The following is a 24,218-nucleotide window of genomic DNA, read 5'->3' on the forward strand; positions in this document are numbered from 1 at the left end:
TCAGTCCCAAGACAGTTTCTGTCACACCTAGTGGCATTGGCCTTGCCACACTGGCTGCTTGTCCCCTTACAAGGATAAGTACAGGCAGACAGTTTCAATAAATGGGGTTGAGGCCTTGGCCTACAGGGACACAGGTGCCAGTTTCACTTTGGTGACTGAAAACCTAGTGCCTCCTGAACAACACATCATTGGACAACAGTATAAGATTATTGATGTCCATAACTCCACTAAGTTTCTTCCCTTAGCTATAATTCAGTTTAGTTGGGGTGGAGTTACTGGCCCTAAGCAGGTGGTGGTATCACCTAGCTTACCTGTAGACTGTCTCTTAGGTAATGACCTAGAGGCCTCAGGTTGGGCTGATGTAGAGTTTTATGCCCATGCAGCCATGCTGGGCATCCCTGAGGAATTGTTCCCTCTCATTTCAAGTGAAATGAAAAAGCAAAGGAGAGAAGGCCTGAAAACTCAGGATCCCTCTCCATCAACAGGTAAAAAGGGTATCACAGTATCCCCTAACCACCCTACCATTCAGGATACTATTCCTGTGGTGGGAGAAACCTCTCCTGGGGTGGCACCTGTTCCAAGGGAATCATCAGCTGGCAAAGCTGGACTCCCTGAGGTGGAAGTACTTCTCTGTGGGATAACTAACATTGGTGAGAAAAACAGCACCATTTTAGTTAACATGGAGCATCCCTCCAACCCTCCCAGAGAAACTTTAGTGCAGAAACCCTGCACTACCTCACAACACTTAGGACAGCATCCCTGCCCTAGTGTGGAGCTCATAGGACAGCATCCCTGCCCTGCTCCAACTCAAGAGAAACAGCATCCCTGTTCTCTCTTCCAGCCAGATGGACAAAGTTTTTGCCCAGCTATGGCTTTATTGAGACAGCATCCCTGTCTGGCATTTCCATCACTACAAATAGGTTCAGTGGACAATTCCCACTGCTCTAAACTAAAACTTACTGATAGAAACTCTGAAAATACATCTTCACATTGTTGCTTAGCTAAAAAACTTCAAACAGGGTGGTTTACATCCCCACAGGGAAGTAACCATATAGTGGATGATAAAGGGAGTAACCAGTCTATTGCAGAGCTACTCTCTACTTATCACCACTTAGACAATAAAGTCTCAACTGGCCAAGGTTAGCCTTATTGTCCTTCGTTTGGGGGGGGGGGTTGTGTGAGAAGGTAGCCTCTTTCTAGCCTTGTTACCCCCACTTTTGGCCTGTTTGTGAGTGTATGTCAGGGTGTTTGTCACTGTTTTCACTGTCTCACTGGGATCCTGATAGCCAGGCCTCAGTGCTCATAGTGAAAACACCATGTTTTCAGTATGGTTGTTATGTGTCACTGGGATCCTGCTGGTCAGGACCCCAGTGCTCATAGGTTTGTGGCCTATATGTATGTGTCACTGGGACCCTGTCACACAGGGCCCCAGTGCTCATAGGTGTGCATGTGTATGTTCCCTGTGTGGTGCCTAACTGTCTCACTGAGGCTCTGCTAACCAGAACCTCAGTGGTTATGCTCTCTCATTACTTTTAAATTGTCACTAACAGGCTAGTGACCAATTTTTACCAATTTACATTGGCTTACTGGAACACCCCTATAATTCCCTAGTATATGGTACTGAGGTACCCAGGGTATTGGGGATCCAGGAGATCCCTATGGGCTGCAGCAATTCTTTTGCCACCCATAGGGAGCTCTGACAATTCTTACACAGGCCTGCCACTGCAGCCTGAGTGAAATAACGTCCACGTTATTTCACAGCCATTTTACACTGCACTTAAGTAACTTATAAGTCACCTATATGTCTAACCTTTACCTGTTAAAGGTTAGGTGCAAAGTTACTTAGTGTGAGGGCACCCTGGCACTAGCCAAGGTGCCCCCACATTGTTCAGAGCCAATTCACTGAACTTTGTGAGTGCGGGGACACCATTACACGCGTGCACTACATATAGGTCACTACCTATATGTAGCTTCACCATGGTAACTCCGAATATGGCCATGTAACATGTCTATGATCATGGAATTGCCCCCTCTATGCCATCCTGGCATTGTTGGTACAATTCCATGATCCCAGTGGTCTGTAGCACAGACCCTGGTACTGCCAGACTGCCCTTCCTGGGGTTTCACTGCAGCTGCTGCTGCTGCCAACCCCTCAGACAGGCAGCTGCCCTCCTGGGGTCCAGCCAGGCCTGGCCCAGGATGGCAGAACAAAGAACTTCCTCTGAGAGAGGGTGTGACACCCTCTCCCTTTGGAAAATGGCGTGAAGGCAGGGGAGGAGTAGCCTCCCCCAGCCTCTGGAAATGCTTTGTTGGGCACAGATGTGCCCAATTCTGCATAAGCCAGTCTACACCGGTTCAGGGACCCCTTAGCCCCTGCTCTGGCGCGAAACTGGACAAAGGAAAGGGGAGTGACCACTCCCCTGACCTGCACCTCCCCTGGGAGGTGTCCAGAGCTCCTCCAGTGTGCTCCAGACCTCTGCCATCTTGGAAACAGAGGTGCTGCTGGCACACTGGACTGCTCTGAGTGGCCAGTGCCACCAGGTGACGTCAGAGACTCCTGCTGATAGGCTCCTTCAGGTGTTAGTAGCCTTTCCTCTCTCCTAGGTAGCCAAACCCTCTTTTCTGGCTATTTAGGGTCTCTGTCTCTGGGGAAACGGTAGATAACGAATGCATGAGCTCAGCCGAGTTCCTCTGCATCTCCCTCTTCACCTTCTGATAAGGAATCGACCGCTGACCGCGCTGGAAGCCTGCAAACCTGCAACATAGTAGCAAAGACGACTACTGCAACTCTGTAACGCTGATCCTGCCGCCTTCTCGACTGTTTTCCTGCTTGTGCATGCTGTGGGGGTAGTCTGCCTCCTCTCTGCACCAGAAGCTCCGAAGAAATCTCCCGTGGGTCGACGGAATCTTCCCCCTGCAACCGCAGGCACCAAAAAGCTGCATTACCGGTCCCTTGGGTCTCCTCTCAGCACGACGAGTGAGGTCCCTCGAATCCAGCGACACCGTCCAAGTGACCCCCACAGTCCAGTGACTCTTCAGCCCAAGTTTGGTGGAGGTAAGTCCTTGCCTCACCTCGCTGGGCTGCATTGCTGGGAACCGCGACTTTGCAAGCTACTCCGGCCCCTGTGCACTTCCGGCGGAAATCCTTCGTGCACAGCCAAGCCTGGGTCCACGGCACTCTAACCTGCATTGCACGACTTTCTAAGTTGGTCTCCGGCGACGTGGGACTCCTTTGTGCAACTTCGGCGAGCACCGTTTCACGCATCCTCGTAGTGCCTGTTTCTGGCACTTCCCCGGGTGCTACCTGCTTCAGTGAGGCTCTTTGTCTTGCTCGACGTCCCCTCTCTCTGCAGGTCCAATTTGCAACCTCCTGGTCCCTCCTGAGCCCCAGCAGCGTCCAAAAACGCCAAACGCACGATTTGCGTGTAGCAAGGCTTGTTGGCGTCCATCTGGCGGGAAAACACTGCTGCACGACTCTCCAAGGCGTGGGGGATCCATCCTCCAAAGGGGAAGTCTCTAGCCCTTGTCGTTCCTGCAGTATTCACAGTTCTTCAGCCTAGTAAGAGCTTCTTTGCACCAACCGCTGGCATTTCTTGGGCATCTGCCCATCTCCGAGCTGCTTGTGACTTTTGGACTTGGTCCCCTTGTTCCACAGGTACCCTCAGTCAGGAATCCATCGTTGTTGCATTGCTGATTTGTGTTTTCCTTGCATTTCCCCTCTAACACGACTATTTTGTCCTTAGGGGAACTTTAGTGCACTTTGCACTCACTTTTCAGGGTCTTGGGGAGGGTTATTTTTCTAACTCTCACTATTTTCTAATAGTCCCAGCGACCCTCTACAAGGTCACATAGGTTTGGGGTCCATTCGTGGTTCGCATTCCACTTTTGGAGTATATGGTTTGTGTTGCCCCTATCCCTATGTTTCCCCATTGCATCCTATTGTAACTATACATTGTTTGCACTGTTTTCTAAGACTATACTGCATATTTTTGCTATTGTGTATATATATCTTGTGTATATTTCCTATCTTCTCACTGAGGGTACACTCTAAGATACTTTGGCATATTGTCATAAAAATAAAGTACCTTTATTTTTAGTATAACTGTGTATTGTGTTTTCTTATGATATTGTGCAAGTGACACTTGTGGTACTGTAGTAGCTTCACACGTCTCCTAGTTCAGCCTAAGCTGCTCTGCTAAGCTACCATTATCTATCAGCCTAAGCTGCTAGACACCCTATACACTAATAAGGGATAACTGGGCCTGGTGCAAGGTGCAAGTACCCCTTCGTACTCACTACAAGCCAGTCCAGCCTCCTACATGGGTCGACGGAATCTTCCCCCTGCAACCGCAGGCACCAAAAAGCTGCATCACCGGTCCCTTGGGTCTCCTCTCAGCACGACGAGCGAGGTCCCTCGAATCCAGCTACTCTGTCCAAGTGACCCCCACAGTCCAGTGACTCTTCAGCCCAAGTTTGGTGGAGGTAAGTCATTGCCTCACCTCGCTGGGCTGCATTGCTGGGAACCGCGACTTTGCAGCTACTCCGGCCCCTGTGCACTTCTGGCGGAAATCCTTTGTGCACAGCCAAGCCTGGGTCCACGGCACTCTAACCTGCATTGCACGACTTTCTAAGTTGGTCTCCGGCGACATGGGACTCCTTTGTGCAACTTCGGCGAGCACCGTTTCACGCATCCTTGTAGTGCCTGTTTCTGGCACTTCTCCGGGTGCTACCTGCTTCAGTGAGGGCTCTTTGTCTTGCTCGACGTCCCCTCTCTCTTCAGGTCCAATTTGCAACCTCCTGGTTCCTCCTGGGCCCCAGCAGCGTCCAAAAACGCCAAACGCACGATTTGCGTCTAGCAAGGCTTGTTGGCGTCCTTCCGGCGGGAAAACACTTCTGCACGACTCTCCAAGGCGAGAGGGATCCGTCCACCAAAGGGGAAGTCTCTAGCCCTTTTCGTTCCTGCAGAAACCTCAGCTTCTTCTGTCCAGTCGAAGCTTCTTTGCACCCGCAGCTGGCATTTCCTGGGCATCTGCCCATCTCCGACTTGCTTGTGACTTTTGGACTTGGTCCCCTTGTTCCACAGGTACCCTAGATTGGAAATCCACAGTTATTGCATTGCTGGTTTGTGTCTTTCCTGCATTATTCCTCTAACACGACTACTTTGTCCTTAGGGGAACTTTAGTGCACTTTGCACTCACTTTTCAGGGTCTTGGGGAGGGTTATTTTTCTAACTCTCACTATTTTGTAATAGTCCCAGCGACCCTCTACAAGGTCACATAGGTTTGGGGTCCATTCGTGGTTCGCATTCCACTTTTGGAGTATATGGTTTGTGTTGCCCCTATCCCTATGTTTCCCCATTGCATCCTATTGTAACTATACATTGTTTGCACTGTTTTCTAAGACTATACTGCATATTTTTGCTATTGTGTATATATATCTTGTGTATATTTCCTATCCTCTCACTGAGGGTACACTCTAAGATACTTTGGCATATTGTCATAAAAATAAAGTACCTTTATTTTTAGTATAACTGTGTATTGTGTTTTCTTATGATATTGTGCATATGACACTAAGTGGTACTGTAGTAGCTTCACACGTCTCCTAGTTCAGCCTAAGCTGCTCTGCTAAGCTACCATTATCTATCAGCCTAAGCTGCTAGACACCCTATACACTAATAAGGGATAACTGGGCCTGGTGCAAGGTGCAAGTACCCCTTGGTACTCACTACAAGCCAGTCCAGCCTCCTACATTGGTTGTGCAGTGGTGGGATAAGTGCTTGAGACTACTTACCACTCTTGTCATTGTACTTTTCATAAGAGAAAAATATACAAAACAAGGTCATGGTATATACACATAGCCAAAAAGTTTTGCATTTCCTCTTTTCACTCTTTTCTAAAGTGCTGAAAAGTACTTCTAAACTTTCAAAAAGTTCTTAAAAGTTTAAAAAGTTTTTTCTGTCTTTCCAAAAAGTTCTGAAAACTTTTTTCTCTTTTTCTATCACTTTAATTCTCTCTAAAAAATGTCTGGCACAGGCCAAAGTGTTGATCTGTCCAAACTTGCATATGACAACCTTAGCTGGAAAAGAGCAAGGAGTCTCTGTATAGAGAGAGGTTTGAGTGTAGGGAAGAATCCTTCCTTGGAACTGTTACTTAACATGCTTAGAGAACAGGATAAGGCCATAGGTGCCCCACCTGTTGAAAAAGTACCTAATAGTTCCTAATCTGATTCAGGGACTCCCCCAGGAAAAGATTCAGGAAAGAAACTTCCTAGCCTGCCCATTACTAGACAATCTAGCATAGATGGTAATGATGATGAGCCACACCAAATAAATAGTGTTGTCTCACATCATAGCAAAAGCATTTATTCTCACCATACTGGTAGTAATGTTTCTGTAAACCAAGCTGTTAGGGTGACTTCTGTAAGGGACAGGTCTCCTTCTGTTCATTCCCATCATAGCTCTGTTTCTAGAAATGTCCCTCCCACCAACCCTGATGACAGAATGTTAGAGAGGGAACTCAATAAGTTGAGGGTGGAACAAACCAGACTGAAGCTTAAAAAGCAACAGCTGGATTTGGATAGACAGTCTTTTGAATTAGAGAAGGAAAGACAGAAGTTGGGTTTAGATACCCATGGTGGCAGCAGCAGTATTCCCCATAGTCATCCTGCAAAAGAGCATGATTCCAGGAATCTGCACAAGATAGTTCCCCCTTATAAGGAGGGGGATGACATTAACAAGTGGTTTGCTGCACTTGAGAGGGCCTGTGTTGTACAGGATGTCCCTCAAAGGCAGTGGGCTGCTATCCTATGGCTATCATTTAGTGGAAAAGGTAGGGATAGGCTCCTTACTGTGAAAGAAAGTGATGCCAATAATTTTACAGTTCTTAAGAATGCACTCCTGGATGGTTATGGCTTAACCACTGAACAATACAGGATAAAGTTCAGAGAGACCAAAAAGGAGTCTTCACAAGACTGGGTTGATTTCATTGACCATTCAGTGAAGGCCTTGGAGGGGTGGTTACATGGCAGTAAAGTTACTGATTATGAAAGCCTGTATAACACAATCCTGAGAGAGCATATACTTAATAATTGTGTGTCTGATTTGTTGCACCAGTATCTGGTAGACTCTGATCTGACCTCTCCCCAAGAATTGGGAAAGAAGGCAGACAAATGGGTCAGAACAAGGGTGAACAGAAAAGTTCATACAGGGGGTGACAAAGATGGCAATAAGAAGAAAGATGGTGAAAAATCTCAAGATAAGCATGGGGATAAGGGTAAAACCAAAGATCCCACTTCAAATCTTAAACACTCTTCAGAGGGTGGGGATAAAACAAATTCTTCCTCTTCTTCCCAACCTGCACACATTAAAAAGCCTTGGTGCTTTGTGTGTAAAAACAGAGGCCATAGGCCAGGGGATAAGTCCTGTCCAGGTAAACCCCCTGAGCCTACCACCACTAATACATCAAGCTCTAGTGCCCCTAGCAGTAGTGGTACTAGTGGTGGGACTGCTGGCAACAGTCAAGCAAAGGGTGTAGTTGGGTTCACTTATGGGTCCATCATAGAAACTGGGGTAGTCAGTCCCAAGACAGTTTCTGTCACACCTAGTGGCATTGGCCTTGCCACACTGGCTGCTTGTCCCCTTACAATGGATAAGTACAGGCAGACAGTTTCAATAAATGGTGTTGAGGCCTTGGCCTACAGGGACACAGGTGCCAGTTTCACTTTGGTGACTGAAAACCTAGTGCACCCTGATCAACACATCATTGGACAACAGTATAAGATTATTGATGTCCATAACTCCACTAAGTTTCTTCCCTTAGCTATAATTCAGTTTAGTTGGGGTGGAGTTACTGGCCCTAAGCAGGTGGTGGTATCACCTAGCTTACCTGTAGACTGTCTCTTAGGTAATGACCTAGAGGCCTCAGGTTGGGCTGATGTAGAGTTTTATGCCCATGCAGCCATGCTGGGCATCCCTGAGGAATTGTTCCCTCTCATTTCAAGTGAAATGAAAAAGCAAAGGAGAGAAGGCCTGAAAACTCAGGATCCCTCTCCATCAACAGGTAAAAAGGGTATCACAGTATCCCCTAACCACCCTACCATTCAGGATACCATTCCTGTGGTGGAAGAAACCTCTCCTGGGGTGGCACCTGTTCCAAGGGAATCATCAGTTGGCAAAACTGTACTCCCTGAGGTGGAAGTACCTCTCTGTGGGATAACTAACATTGGTGAGAAAAACAGCACCATTTTAGTTAACATGGAGCATCCCTCCAACCCTCCCAGAGAAACTTTAGTGCAGAAACCCTGCACTACCTCACAACACTTAGGACAGCATCCCTGCCCTAGTGTGGAGCTCATAGGACAGCATCCCTACCCTGCTCCAACTCAAGAGAAACAGCATCCCTGTTCTCTCTTCCAGCCAGATGGACAAAGTTTTTGCCCAGCTATGGCTTTTCTGGGACAGCATCCTTGTCTGGCATTTCCATCACTACAAATAGGTTCAGTGGACAATTCCCACTGCTCTAAACTAAAACTTACTGATAGAAACTCTGAAAATACATCTTCACATTGTTGCTTAGCTAAAAAACTTCAAACAGGGTGGTTTACATCCCCACAGGGAAGTAACCATATAGTGGATGATAAAGGGAGTAACCAGTCTATTGCAGAGCTACTCTCTACTTATCACCACTTAGACAATAAAGTCTCAACTGGCCAAGGTTAGCCTTATTGTCCTTCGTTTGGGGGGGGGGTTGTGTGAGAAGGTAGCCTCTTTCTAGCCTTGTTACCCCCACTTTTGGCCTGTTTGTGAGTGTATGTCAGGGTGTTTGTCACTGTTTTCACTGTCTCACTGGGATCCTGATAGCCAGGCCCCAGTGCTCATAAGGTTGTGGCCTATATGTATGTGTCACTGGGACCCTGTCACACAGGGCTCCAGTGCTCATAGGTGTGCATGTATGTGTTCCCTGTGTGGTGCCTAACTGTCTCACTGAGGCTCTGCTAACCAGAACCTCAGTGGTTATGCTCTCTCATTACTTTTAAATTGTCACTAACAGGCTAGGGACCAATTTTACCAATTTACATTGCTTACTGGAACACCCTTATAATTCCCTAGTATATGGTACTGAGGTACCCAGGGTATTGGGGTTCCAGGAGATCCCTATGGGCTGCAGCATTTCTCTTGCCACCCATAGGGAGCTCTGACAATTCTTACACAGGCCTGCCACTGCAGCCTGAGTGAAATAACGTCCACGTTATTTCACAGCCATTTTACACTGCACTTAAGTAACTTATAAGTCACCTATATGTCTAACCTTTACCTGGTAAAGGTTAGGTGCAAAGTTACTTAGTGTGAGGGCACCCTGGCACTAGCCAAGGTGCCCCCACATTGTTCAGAGCCAATTCCCTGAACTTTGTGAGTGCGGGGACACCATTACACGCGTGCACTACATATAGGTCACTCACTACCTATATGTAGCTTCACCATGGTAACTCCGAATATGGCCATGTAACATGTCTATGATCATGGAATTGCCCCCTCTATACCATCCTGGCATAGTTGGCACAATCCCATGATCCCAGTGGTCTGTAGCACAGACCCTGGTACTGCCAAACTGCCCTTCCTGGGGTTTCACTGCAGCTGCTGCTGCTGCCAACCCCTCAGACAGGCAGCTGCCCTCCTGGGGTCCAGCCAGGCCTGGCCCAGGATGGCAGAACAAAGAACTTCCTCTGAGAGAGGGTGTGACACCCTCTCCCTTTGGAAAATGGTGTGAAGACAGGGGAGGAGTAGCCTCCCCCAGCCTCTGGAAATGCTTTGTTGGGCACAGAGGTGCCCAATTCTGCATAAGCCAGTCTACACCGGTTCAGGGACCCCTTAGCCCCTGCTCTGGCGCGAAACTGGACAAAGGAAAGGGGAGTGACCACTCCCCTGACCTGCACCTCCCCTGGGAGGTGTCCAGAGCTCCTCCAGTGTGCTCCAGACCTCTGCCATCTTGGAAACAGAGGTGCTGCTGGCACACTGGACTGCTCTGAGTGGCCAGTGCCACCAGGTGATGTCAGAGACTCCTGCTGATAGGCTCCTTCAGGTGTTAGTAGCCTATCCTCTCTCCTAGGTAGCCAAACCCTCTTTTCTGGCTATTTAGGGTCTCTGTCTCTGGGGAAACTTCAGATAACGAATGCATGAGCTCAGCCGAGTTCCTCTGCATCTCTCTCTTCACCTTCTGATAAGGAAACGACCGCTGACCGCCCTGGAAGCCTGCAACATAGTAGCAAAGACGACTACTGCAACTCTGTAATGCTGATCCTGCCGCCTTCTCGACTGTTTTCCTGCTTGTGCATGCTGTGGGGGTAGCCTGCCTCCTCTCTGCACCAGAAGCTCCAAAGAAATCTCCCGTGGGTCGACGGAATCTTCCCCCTGCAACCGCAGGCACCAAAAAGCTGCATCACCGGTCCCTTGGGTCTCCTCTCAGCACGACGAGCGAGGTCCCTCGAATCCAGCAACTCTGTCCAAGTGACCCCCACAGTCCAGTGACTCTTCAGCCCAAGTTTGGTGGAGGTAAGTCCTTGCCTCACCTCGCTGGGCTGCATTGCTGAGAACCGCGACTTTGCAGCTACTCCGGCCCCTGTGCACTTCCGGCGGAAATCCTTTGTGCACAGCCAAGCCTGGGTCTACGGCACTCTAACCTGCATTGCACGACTTTCTAAGTTGGTCTCCGGCGACGTGGGACTCCTTTGTGCAACTTCGGCGAGCACCGTTTCACGCATCCTTGTGGTGCCTGTTTCTGGCACTTCTCTGGGGGCTACCTGCTTCAGTGAGGGCTCTTTGTCTTGCTCGATGTCCCCTCTCTCTTCAGGTCCAATTTGCGACCTCCTGGTCCCTCCTGGGCCCCAGCAGCGTCCAAAAACCCCAAACGCACGATTTCCGTCTAGAAAGGCTTGTTGGCGTCCTTCCGGCGGGAAAACACTTCTGCACGACTCTCCAAGGCGAGAGGGATCCGTCCACCAAAGGGGAAGTCTCTAGCCCTTTTCGTTCCTGCAGAAACCTCAGCTTCTTCTGTCCAGTCGAAGCTTCTTTGCACCCGCAGCTGGCATTTCCTGGGCATCTGCCCATCTCCGACTTGCTTGTGACTTTTGGACTTGGTCCCCTTGTTCCACAGGTACCCTAGATTGGAAATCCACAGTTGTTGCATTGCTGGTTTGTGTCTTTCCTGCATTATTCCTCTAACACGACTACTTTGTCCTTAGGGGAACTTTAGTGCACTTTGCACTCACTTTTCAGGGTCTTGGGGAGGGTTATTTTTCTAACTCTCACTATTTTCTAATAGTCCCAGCGACCCTCTACAAGGTCACATAGGTTTGGGGTCCATTCGTGGTTCGCATTCCACTTTTGGAGTATATGGTTTGTGTTGCCCCTATCCCTATGTTTCCCCATTGCATCCTATTGTAACTATACATTGTTTGCACTGTTTTCTAAGACTATACTGCATATTTTTGCTATTGTGTATATATATCTTGTGTATATTTCCTATCCTCTCACTGAGGGTACACTCTAAGATACTTTGGCATATTGTCATAAAAATAAAGTACCTTTATTTTTAGTATAACTGTGTATTGTGTTTTCTTATGATATTGTGCATATGACACTAAGTGGTACTGTAGTAGCTTCACACGTCTCCTGGTTCAGCCTAAGCTGCTCTGCTAAGCTACCATTATCTATCAGCCTAAGCTGCTAGACACCCTATACACTAATAAGGGATAACTGGGCCTGGTGCAAGGTGCAAGTACCCCTTGGTACTCACTACAAGCCAGTCCAGCCTCCTACATTGGTTGTGCAGTGGTGGGATAAGTGCTTGAGACTACTTACCACTCTTGTCATTGTACTTTTCATAAGAGAAAAATATACAAAACAAGGTCAGTGTATATACACATAGCCAAAAAGTTTTGCATTTCCTCTTTTCACTCTTTTCTAAAGTGCTGAAAAGTACTTCTAAACTTTCAAAAAGTTCTTAAAAGTTTAAAAAGTTTTTTCTGTCTTTCCAAAAAGTTCTGAAAACTTTTTTCTCTTTTTCTATCACTTTAATTATCTCTAAAAAATGTCTGGCACAGGCCAGTGTTGATCTGTCCAAACTTGCATATGACAACCTTAGCTGGAAAAGAGCAAGGAGTCTCTGTATAGAGAGAGGTTTGAGTGTAGGGAAGAATCCTTCCTTGGAACTGTTACTTAACATGCTTAGAGAACAGGATAAGGCCATAGGTGCCCCACCTGTTGAAAAAGTACCTAATAGTTCCCAATCTGATTCAGGGACTCCTCCAGGAAAAGATTCAGGAAAGAAACTTCCTAGCCTGCCCATTACTAGACAATCTAGCATAGATGGTAATGATGATGAGCCACACCAAATAAATAGTGTTGTCTCACATCATAGCAAAAGCATTTATTCTCACCATACTGGTAGTAATGTTTCTGTAAACCAAGCTGTTAGGGTGCCTTCTGTAAGGGACAGGTCTCCTTCTGTTCATTCCCATCATAGCTCTGTTTCTAGAAATGTCCCTCCCACCAACCCTGATGACAGAATGTTAGAGAGGGAACTCAATAAGTTGAGGGTGGAACAAACCAGACTGAAGCTTAAAAAGCAACAGCTGGATTTGGATAGACAGTCTTTTGAATTAGAGAAGGAAAGACAGAAGTTGGGTTTAGATACCCATGGTGGCAGCAGCAGTATTCCCCATAGTCATCCTGCAAAAGAGCATGATTCCAGGAATCTGCACAAGATAGTTCCCCCTTATAAGGAGGGGGATGACATTAACAAGTGGTTTGCTGCACTTGAGAGGGCCTGTGTTGTACAGGATGTCCCTCAAAGGCAGTGGGCTGCTATCCTATGGCTATCATTTAGTGGAAAAGGTAGGGATAGGCTCCTTACTGTGAAAGAAAGTGATGCCAATAATTTTACAGTTCTTAAGAATGCACTCCTGGATGGTTATGGCTTAACCACTGAACAGTACAGGATAAAGTTCAGAGAGACCAAAAAGGAGTCTTCACAAGACTGGGTTGATTTCATTGACCATTCAGTGAAGGCCTTGGAGGGGTGGTTACATGGCAGTAAAGTTACTGATTATGAAAGCCTGTATAACACAATCCTGAGAGAGCATATACTTAATAATTGTGTGTCTGATTTGTTGCACCAGTACCTGGTAGACTCTGATCTGACCTCTCCCCAAGAATTGGGAAAGAAGGCAGACAAATGGGTCAGAACAAGGGTGAACAGAAAAGTTCATACAGGGGGTGACAAAGATGGCAATAAGAAGAAAGATGGTGAAAAATCTCAAGATAAGCATGGGGATAAGGGTAAAACCAAAGATCCCACTTCAAATCTTAAACACTCTTCAGAGGGTGGGGATAAAACAAATTCTTCTTCTTCTTCCCAACCTGCACACATTAAAAAGCCTTGGTGCTTTGTGTGTAAAAACAGAGGCCATAGGCCAGGGGATAAGTCCTGTCCAGGTAAACCCCCTGAGCCTACCACCACTAATACATCAAGCTCTAGTGCCCCTAGCAGCAGTGGTACTAGTGGTGGGACTGCTGGCAACAGTCAAGCAAAGGGTGTAGTTGGGTTCACTTATGGGTCCATCATAGAAACTGGGGTAGTCAGTCCCAAGACAGTTTCTGTCACACCTAGTGGCATTGGCCTTGCCACACTGGCTGCTTGTCCCCTTACAATGGATAAGTACAGGCAGACAGTTTCAATAAATGGTGTTGAGGCCTTGGCCTACAGGGACACAGGTGCCAGTTTCACTTTGGTGACTGAAAACCTAGTGCACCCTGATCAACACATCATTGGACAACAGTATAAGATTATTGATGTCCATAACTCCACTAAGTTTCTTCCCTTAGCTATAATTCAGTTTAGTTGGGGTGGAGTTACTGGCCCTAAGCAGGTGGTGGTATCACCTAGCTTACCTGTAGACTGTCTCTTAGGTAATGACCTAGAGGCCTCAGGTTGGGCTGATGTAGAGTTTTATGCCCATGCAGCCATGCTGGGCATCCCTGAGGAATTGTTCCCTCTCATTTCTACTGAAATAAAAAAGCAAAGGAGAGAAGGCCTGAAAACTCAGGAACCCTCTCCATCAACAGGTAAAAAGGGTATCACAGTATCCCCTAACCACCCTACCATTCAGGATACCATTCCTGTGGTGGGAGAAACCTCTCCTGGGGTGGCACCTGTTCCAAGGGAATCATCAGTTGTCAAAACTGTACTCCCTGAGGTGGAAGTACCTCTCTGTGGGATAACTAACATTGGTGAGAAAAACAGCACCATTTTAGTTAACATGGAGCATCCCTCCAACCCTCCCAGAGAAACTTTAGTGCAGAAACCCTGCACTACCTCACAACACTTAGGACAGCATCCCTGCCCTAGTGTGGAGCTCATAGGACAGCATCCCTGCCCTGCTCCAACTCAAGAGAAACAGCATCCCTGTTCTCTCTTCCAGCCAGATGGACAAAGTTTTTGCCCAGCTATGGCTTTTCTGAGACAGCATCCCTGTCTGGCATTTCCATCACTACAAATAGGTTCAGTGGACAATTCCCACTGCTCTAAACTAAAACTTACTGATAGAAACTCTGAAAATACATCTTCACATTGTTGCTTAGCTAAAAAACTTCAAACAGGGTGGTTTACATCCCCACAGGGAAGTAACCATATAGTGGATGATAAAGGGAGTAACCAGTCTATTGCAGAGCTACTCTCTACTTATCACCACTTAGACAATAAAGTCTCAACTGGCCAAGGTTAGCCTTATTGTCCTTCGTTTAGGGGGGGAGTTGTGTGAGAAGGTAGCCTCTTTCTAGCCTTGTTACCCCCACTTTTGGCCTGTTTGTGAGTGTATGTCAGGGTGTTTGTCACTGTTTTCACTGTCTCACTGGGATCCTGATAGCCAGGCCCCAGTGCTCATAGTGAAAACACTATGTTTTCAGTATGTTTGTTATGTGTCACTGGGACCCTGCTAGTCAGGACCCCAGTGCTCATAAGGTTGTGGCCTATATGTATGTGTCACTGGGACCCTGTCACACAGGGCTCCAGTGCTCATAGGTGTGCATGTATGTGTTCCCTGTGTGGTGCCTAACTGTCTCACTGAGGCTCTGCTAACCAGAACCTCAGTGGTTATGCTCTCTCATTACTTTTAAATTGTCACTAACAGGCTAGGGACCAATTTTACCAATTTACATTGGCTTACTGGAACACCCTTATAATTCCCTAGTATATGGTACTGAGGTACCCAGGGTATTGGGGTTCCAGGAGATCCCTATGGGCTGCAGCATTTCTCTTGCCACCCATAGGGAGCTCTGACAATTCTTACACAGGCCTGCCACTGCAGCCTGAGTGAAATAACGTCCACGTTATTTCACAGCCATTTTACACTGCACTTAAGTAACTTATAAGTCACCTATATGTCTAACCTTTACCTGGTAAAGGTTAGGTGCAAAGTTACTTAGTGTGAGGGCACCCTGGCACTAGCCAAGGTGCCCCCACATTGTTCAGAGCCAATTCCCTGAACTTTGTGAGTGCGGGGACACCATTACACGTGTGCACTACATATAGGTCACTACCTATATGTAGCTTCACCATGGTAACTCCGAATATGGCCATGTAACATGTCTATGATCATGGAATTGCCCCCTCTATACCATCCTGGCATAGTTGGCACAATCCCATGATCCCAGTGGTCTGTAGCACAGACCCTGGTACTGCCAAACTGCCCTTCCTGGGGTTTCACTGCAGCTGCTGCTGCTGCCAACCCCTCAGACAGGCAGCTGCCCTCCTGGGGTCCAGCCAGGCCTGGCCCAGGATGGCAGAACAAAGAACTTCCTCTGAGAGAGGGTGTGACACCCTCTCCCTTTGGAAAATGGTGTGAAGGCAGGGGAGGAGTAGCCTCCCCCAGCCTCTGGAAATGCTTTGTTGGGCACAGAGGTGCCCAATTCTGCATAAGCCAGTCTACACCGATTCAGAGACCCCTTAGCCCCTGCTCTGGCGCGAAACTGGACAAAGGAAAGGGGAGTGACCACTCCCCTGACCTGCACCTCCCCTGGGAGGTGTCCAGAGCTCCTCCAGTGTGCTCCAGACCTCTGCCATCTTGGAAACAGAGGTGCTGCTGGCACACTGGACTGCTCTGAGTGGCCAGTGCCACCAGGTGACGTCAGAGACTCCTGCTGATAGGCTCCTTCAGGTGTTAGTAGCCTATCTTCTCTCCTAGGTAGCCAAACCCTCTTTTCTGGCTATTTAGGGTCTCTGTCTCTGGGGAAACTTCAGATAACGAATGCATGAGCTCAGCCGAGTTCCTCTGCATCTCTCTCTTCACCTTCTGATAAGGAAACGACCGCTGACCGCGCTGGAAGCCTGCAACATAGTAGCAAAGACGACTACTGCAACTCTGTAACGCTGATCCTGCCGCCTTCTCGACTGTTTTCCTGCTTGTGCATGCTGTGGGTTTAGCCTGCCTCCTCTCTGCACCAGAAGCTCCGAAGAAATCTCCCGTGGGTCGACGGAATCTTCCCCCTGCAACCGCAGGCACCAAAAAGCTGCATCACCGGTCCCTTGGGTCTCCTCTCAGCACGACGAGCGAGGTCCCTCGAATCCAGCGACTCTGTCCAAGTGACCCCCACAGTCCAGTGACTCTTCAGCCCAAGTTTGGTGGAGGTAAGTCCTTGCCTCACCTCGCTGGGCTGCATTGCTGGGAACCGCGACTTTGCAGCTACTCCGGCCCCTGTGCACTTCCGGCGGAAATCCTTTGTGCACAGCCAAACCTGGGTCCACGGCACTCTAACCTGCATTGCACGACTTTCTAAGTTGGTCTCCGGCGACGTGGGACTCCTTTGTGCAACTTCGGCGAGCACCGTTTCACGCATCCTCGTAGTGCCTGTTTCTGGCACTTCTCTGGGTGCTACCTGCTTCAGTGAGGGCTCTTTGTCTTGCTCGACGTCCCCTCTCTCTTCAGGTCCAATTTGCGACCTCCTGGTCCCTCCTGGGCCCCAGCAGTATCCAAAAACGCCAAACGCATGATTTGCGTCTAGCAAGGCTTGTTGGCGTCCTTCCGGCGGGAAAACACTTCTGCACGACTCTCCAAGGCGAGAGGGATCCGTCCACCAAAGGGGAAGTCTCTAGCCCTTTTTGTTCCTGCAGAAACCTCAGCTTCTTCTGTCCAGTCGAAGCTTCTTTGCACCCGCAGCTGGCATTTCCTGGGCATCTGCCCATCTCCGACTTGCTTGTGACTTTTGGACTTGGTCCCCTTGTTCCACAGGTACCCTAGATTGGAAATCCACAGTTGTTGCATTGCTGGTTTGTGTCTTTCCTGCATTATTCCTCTAACACGACTACTTTGTCCTTAGGGGAACTTTAGTGCACTTTGCACTCACTTTTCAGGGTCTTGGGGAGGGTTATTTTTCTAACTCTCACTATTTTCTAATAGTCCCAGCGACCCTCTACAAGGTCACATAGGTTTGGGGTCCATTCGTGGTTCGCATTCCACTTTTGGAGTATATGGTTTGTGTTGCCCCTATCCCTATGTTTCCCCATTGCATCCTATTGTAACTATACATTGTTTGCACTGTTTTCTAAGACTACACTGCATATTTTTGCTATTGTGTATATATATCTTGTGTATATTTCCTATCCTCTCACTGAGGGTACACTCTAAGATACTTTGGCATATTGTCATAAAAATAAAGTACCTTTATTTTTAGTATAACTGTGTATTGTGTTTTCTTATGATATTGTGCATATGACACTAAGTGGTACTGTAATAGCTTCACACGTCTCCTAGTTCAGCCTAAGCTGCTCTGCTAAGCTACCATTATCTATCAGCCTAAGCTGCTAGACACCCTATACACTAATAAGGGATAACTGGGCCTGGTGCAAGGTGCAAGTACCCCTTGGTACTCACTACAAGCCAGTCCAGCCTCCTACAATTTGCAGCTAGCAAGGCTTGTTGGCGTTCTTTCGGCGGTAAAACACTTCTGCACGACTCTCCACGGTGAGAGGGATCCGTCCACCAAAGGGGAAGTCTCTAGCCCTTTTCGTTCCTGCAGAAACCTCAGCTTCTTCTGTCCAGTAGAAGCTTCTTTGCACCCACAGCTGGCATTTCCTGGGCATCTGCCCATCTCCGACTTGCTTGTGACTTTTGGACTTGGTCCCCTTGTTCCACAGGTGCCCAAGATTGGAAATCCATCGTTGTTGCATTGTTGGTTTGTGTCTTTCCTGCATTCTTCCTCTAACACGGCTTCTTTGTCCTTAGGGGAACTTTAGTGCACTTTGCACTCACTTTTCAGGGTCTTGGGGAGGGTTATTTTTCTAACTCTCACTATTTTTTAATAGTCCCAGCGACCCTCTACAAGGTCACATAGGTTTGGGGTCCATTCGTGGTTCGCATTCCACTTTTGGAGTATATGGTTTGGTTTGCCCCTATCCCTATGTGTCCCCATTGCATCCTATTGTAACTATACATTGTTTGCACTGTTTTCTAAGACTATACTGCATATTTTTGGTATTGTGTATATATATCTTGTGTATATTTCCTATCCTCTCACTGAGGGTACACTCTGAGATACTTTGGCATATTGTCATAAAAATAAAGTACCTTTATTTTTAGTATAACTGTGTATTGTGTTTTCTTATGATATTGTGCATATAACACTAAGTGGTACTGTAGTAGCTTCACACGTCTCCTAGTTCAGCCTAAGCTGCTCTGCTAAGCTACCATTATCTATCAGCCTAAGCTGCTAGACACCCTATACACTAATAAGGGATAACTGGGCCTGGTGCAAGGTGCAAGTACCCCTTGGTACTCACTACAAGCCAGTCCAGCCTCCTACATTGGTTGTGCAGCGGTGGGATAAGTGCTTTGAGACTACTTACCACTCTTGTCATTGTACTTTTCATAAGAGAAAAATATACAAAACAAGTTCAGTGTATATACACATAACCAAAACGTTTTGCATTTCCTCTTTTCACTCTTTTCTAAGTGCTGAAAAGTACTAATAAACTTTCTAAAAAGTTCTAAAAAGTTTTAAAAGTTTTTTTCTGTCTTTCTAAAAAGTTCAGAAAACTTTTTTTCTCTTTTTCTATCACTTTAACTCTCTCTAAAAATGTCTGGCACAGGCCAAAATGTTGATCTGTCCAAACTTGCATTTGACCACCTTAGCTGGAAAGGAGCAAGGAGTCTCTGTGTAGAGAGAGGTTTGAGTGTAGGGAAGAATCCTTCCTTGGAACTGTTACTTAACATACTTAGAGAACAGGATAAGGCTAAAAGTGCCCTATCTGTTGAAAAAGTAGCTAATGGTTCCCAATCTGATCCAGGGACTCCCCCAGGAAAAAGTTCAGGAAAGAAACTTCCTAGCCTGCCCATTACTAGACAGTCTAGCATAGTTGGTAATGATGAAGAGCCACACCATACAAATAGTGTTGTCTCACATCATAGCAAAAGCATTTATTCTCACCCCAGTGGTACAGATGTTTCTGTTAGCCAAGCTGTTAGGGTGCCCTCTGTAAGGGACAGGTCTCCTTCTGTTCATTCCCATCATACCTCTGTATCTAGGAATGTCCCTCCCACCAACCCTGATGACAGATTGTTAGAGAGGGAACTCAATAAGTTGAGGGTGGAACAAACCATACTGAAGCTTAAAAAAGCAACAGCTGGATTTGGATAGACAGTCTTTAGAACTAGAGAAGGAAAGACAGAAGTTGGGTTTAGAAACCCATGGTGGCAGCAGCAGTATTCCCCATAGTCATCCTGCAAAAGAGCATGATTCCAGGAATCTGCATAAGATAGTTCCCCCTTATAAGGAGGGGGATGACATTAACAAGTGGTTTGCTGCACTTGAGAGGGCCTGTGTTGTACAGGATGTCCCTCAAAGGCAGTGGGCTGCTATCCTATGGCTATCATTTAGTGGAAAAGGTAGGGATAGGCTCCTTACTGTGAAAGAAAGTGATGCCAATAATTTTACAGTTCTTAAGAATGCACTCCTGGATGGTTATGGCTTAACCACTGAACAGTACAGGATAAAGTTCAGAGAGACCAAAAAGGAGTCTTCACAAGACTGGGTTGATTTCATTGACCATTCAGTGAAGGCCTTGGAGGGGTGGTTACATGGCAGTAAAGTTACTGATTATGAAAGCCTGTATAACACAATCCTGAGAGAGCATATACTTAATAATTGTGTGTCTGATTTGTTGCACCAGTACCTGGTAGACTCTGATCTGACCTCTCCCCAAGAATTGGGAAAGAAGGCAGACAAATGGGTCAGAACAAGGGTGAACAGAAAAGTTCATACAGGGGGTGACAAAGATGGCAATAAGAAGAAAGATGGTGAAAAATCTCAAGATAAGCATGGGGATAAGGGTAAAACCAAAGATCCCACTTCAAATCTTAAACACTCTTCAGAGGGTGGGGATAAAACAAATTCTTCCTCTTCTTCCCAACCTGCACACATTAAAAAGCCTTGGTGCTTTGTGTGTAAAAACAGAGGCCATAGGCCAGGGGATAAGTCCTGTCCAGGTAAACCCCCTGAGCCTACCACCACTAATACATCAAGCTCTAGTGCCCCTAGCAGTAGTGGTACTAGTGGTGGGACTGCTGGCAACAGTCAAGCAAAGGGTGTAGTTGGGTTCACTTATGGGTCCATCATAGAAACTGGGGTAGTCAGTCCCAAGACAGTTTCTGTCACACCTAGTGGCATTGGCCTTGCCACACTGGCTGCTTGTCCCCTTACAATGGATAAGTACAGGCAGACAGTTTCAATAAATGGTGTTGAGGCCTTGGCCTACAGGGACACAGGTGCCAGTTTCACTTTGGTGACTGAAAACCTAGTGCACCCTGATCAACACATCATTGGACAACAGTATAAGATTATTGATGTCCATAACTCCACTAAGTTTCTTCCCTTAGCTATAATTCAGTTTAGTTGGGGTGGAGTTACTGGCCCTAAGCAGGTGGTGGTATCACCTAGCTTACCTGTAGACTGTCTCTTAGGTAATGACCTAGAGGCCTCAGGTTGGGCTGATGTAGAGTTTTATGCCCATGCAGCCATGCTGGGCATCCCTGAGGAATTGTTCCCTCTCATTTCTACTGAAATAAAAAAGCAAAGGAGAGAAGGCCTGAAAACTCAGGAACCCTCTCCATCAACAGGTAAAAAGGGTATCACAGTATCCCCTAACCACCCTACCATTCAGGATACCATTCCTGTGGTGGGAGAAACCTCTCCTGGGGTGGCACCTGTTCCAAGGGAATCATCAGTTGTCAAAACTGTACTCCCTGAGGTGGAAGTACCTCTCTGTGGGATAACTAACATTGGTGAGAAAAACAGCACCATTTTAGTTAACATGGAGCATCCCTCCAACCCTCCCAGAGAAACTTTAGTGCAGAAACCCTGCACTACCTCACAACACTTAGGACAGCATCCCTGCCCTAGTGTGGAGCTCATAGGACAGCATCCCTGCCCTGCTCCAACTCAAGAGAAACAGCATCCCTGTTCTCTCTTCCAGCCAGATGGACAAAGTTTTTGCCCAGCTATGGCTTTTCTGAGACAGCATCCCTGTCTGGCATTTCCATCACTACAAATAGGTTCAGTGGACAATTCCCACTGCTCTAAACTAAAACTTACTGATAGAAACTCTGAAAATACATCTTCACATTGTTGCTTAGCTAAAAAACTTCAAACAGGGTGGTTTACATCCCCACAGGGAAGTAACCATATAGTGGATGATAAAGGGAGTAACCAGTCTATTGCAGAGCTACTCTCTACTTATCACCACTTAGACAATAAAGTCTCAACTGGCCAAGGTTAGCCTTATTGTCCTTCGTTTAGGGGGGGGGGGTTGTGTGAGAAGGTAGCCTCTTTCTAGCCTTGTTACCCCCACTTTTGGCCTGTTTGTGAGTGTATGTCAGGGTGTTTGTCACTGTTTTCACTGTCTCACTGGGATCCTGATAGCCAGGCCCCAGTGCTCATAGTGAAAACACTATGTTTTCAGTATGTTTGTTATGTGTCACTGGGACCCTGCTAGTCAGGACCCCAGTGCTCATAAGGTTGTGGCCTATATGTATGTGTCACTGGGACCCTGTCACACAGGGCTCCAGTGCTCATAGGTGTGCATGTATGTGTTCCCTGTGTGGTGCCTAACTGTCTCACTGAGGCTCTGCTAACCAGAACCTCAGTGGTTATGCTCTCTCATTACTTTTAAATTGTCACTAACACGCTAGGGACCAATTTTACCAATTTACATTGGCTTACTGGAACACCCTTATAATTCCCTAGTATATGGTACTGAGGTACCCAGGATATTGGGGTTCCAGGAGATCCCTATGGGCTGCAGCATTTCTCTTGCCACCCATAGGGAGCTCTGACAATTCTTACACAGGCCTGCCACTGCAGCCTGAGTGAAATAACGTCCACGTTATTTCACAGCCATTTTACACTGCACTTAAGTAACTTATAAGTCACCTATATGTCTAACCTTTACCTGGTAAAGGTTAGGTGCAAAGTTACTTAGTGTGAGGGCACCCTGGCACTAGCCAAGGTGCCCCCACATTGTTCAGAGCCAATTCCCTGAACTTTGTGAGTGCGGGGACACCATTACACGTGTGCACTACATATAGGTCACTACCTATATGTAGCTTCACCATGGTAACTCCGAATATGGCCATGTAACATGTCTATGATCATGGAATTGCCCCCTCTATACCATCCTGGCATAGTTGGCACAATCCCATGATCCCAGTGGTCTGTAGCACAGACCCTGGTACTGCCAAACTGCCCTTCCTGGGGTTTCACTGCAGCTGCTGCTGCTGCCAACCCCTCAGACAGGCAGCTGCCCTCCTGGGGTCCAGCCAGGCCTGGCCCAGGATGGCAGAACAAAGAACTTCCTCTGAGAGAGGGTGTGACACCCTCTCCCTTTGGAAAATGGTGTGAAGGCAGGGGAGGAGTAGCCTCCCCCAGCCTCTGGAAATGCTTTGTTGGGCACAGAGGTGCCCAATTCTGCATAAGCCAGTCTACACCGATTCAGAGACCCCTTAGCCCCTGCTCTGGCGCGAAACTGGACAAAGGAAAGGGGAGTGACCACTCCCCTGACCTGCACCTCCCCTGGGAGGTGTCCAGAGCTCCTCCAGTGTGCTCCAGACCTCTGCCATCTTGGAAACAGAGGTGCTGCTGGCACACTGGACTGCTCTGAGTGGCCAGTGCCACCAGGTGACGTCAGAGACTCCTGCTGATAGGCTCCTTCAGGTGTTAGTAGCCTATCCTCTCTCCTAGGTAGCCAAACCCTCTTTTCTGGCTATTTAGGGTCTCTGTCTCTGGGGAAACTTCAGATAACGAATGCATGAGCTCAGCCGAGTTCCTCTGCATCTCTCTCTTCACCTTCTGATAAGGAAACGACCGCTGACCGCGCTGGAAGCCTGCAACATAGTAGCAAAGACGACTACTGCAACTCTGTAACGCTGATCCTGCCGCCTTCTCGACTGTTTTCCTGCTTGTGCATGCTGTGGGTTTAGCCTGCCTCCTCTCTGCACCAGAAGCTCCGAAGAAATCTCCCGTGGGTCGACGGAATCTTCCCCCTGCAACCGCAGGCACCAAAAAGCTGCATCACCGGTCCCTTGGGTCTCCTCTCAGCACGACGAGCGAGGTCCCTCGAATCCAGCGACTCTGTCCAAGTGACCCCCACAGTCCAGTGACTCTTCAGCCCAAGTTTGGTGGAGGTAAGTCCTTGCCTCACCTCGCTGGGCTGCATTGCTGGGAACCGCGACTTTGCAGCTACTCCGGCCCCTGTGCACTTCCGGCGGAAATCCTTTGTGCACAGCCAAGCCTGGGTCCAGGGCACTCTAACCTGCATTGCACGACTTTCTAAGTTGGTCTCCGGCGACGTGGGACTCCTTTGTGCAACTTCGGCGAGCACCGTTTCACGCATCCTCGTAGTGCCTGTTTCTGGCACTTCTCTGGGTGCTACCTGCTTCATTGAGGGCTCTTTGTCTTGCTCGACGTCCCCTCTCTCTTCAGGTCCAATTTGCGACCTCCTGGTCCCTCCTGGGCCCCAGCAGCGTCTAAAAACGCCAAACGCACGATTTGCGTCTAGCAAGGCTTGTTGGCGTCCTTCCGGCAGGAAAACACTTCTGCACGACTCTCCAAGGCGAGCGGGATCCGTCCACCAAAGGGGAAGTCTCTAGCCCTTTTTGTTCCTGCAGAAACCTCAGCT

The sequence above is a fragment of the Pleurodeles waltl genome, chromosome 11, assembly GCF_031143425.1.
Source record: "Pleurodeles waltl isolate 20211129_DDA chromosome 11, aPleWal1.hap1.20221129, whole genome shotgun sequence".
NCBI classification, from domain to species: domain Eukaryota; kingdom Metazoa; phylum Chordata; class Amphibia; order Caudata; family Salamandridae; genus Pleurodeles; species Pleurodeles waltl.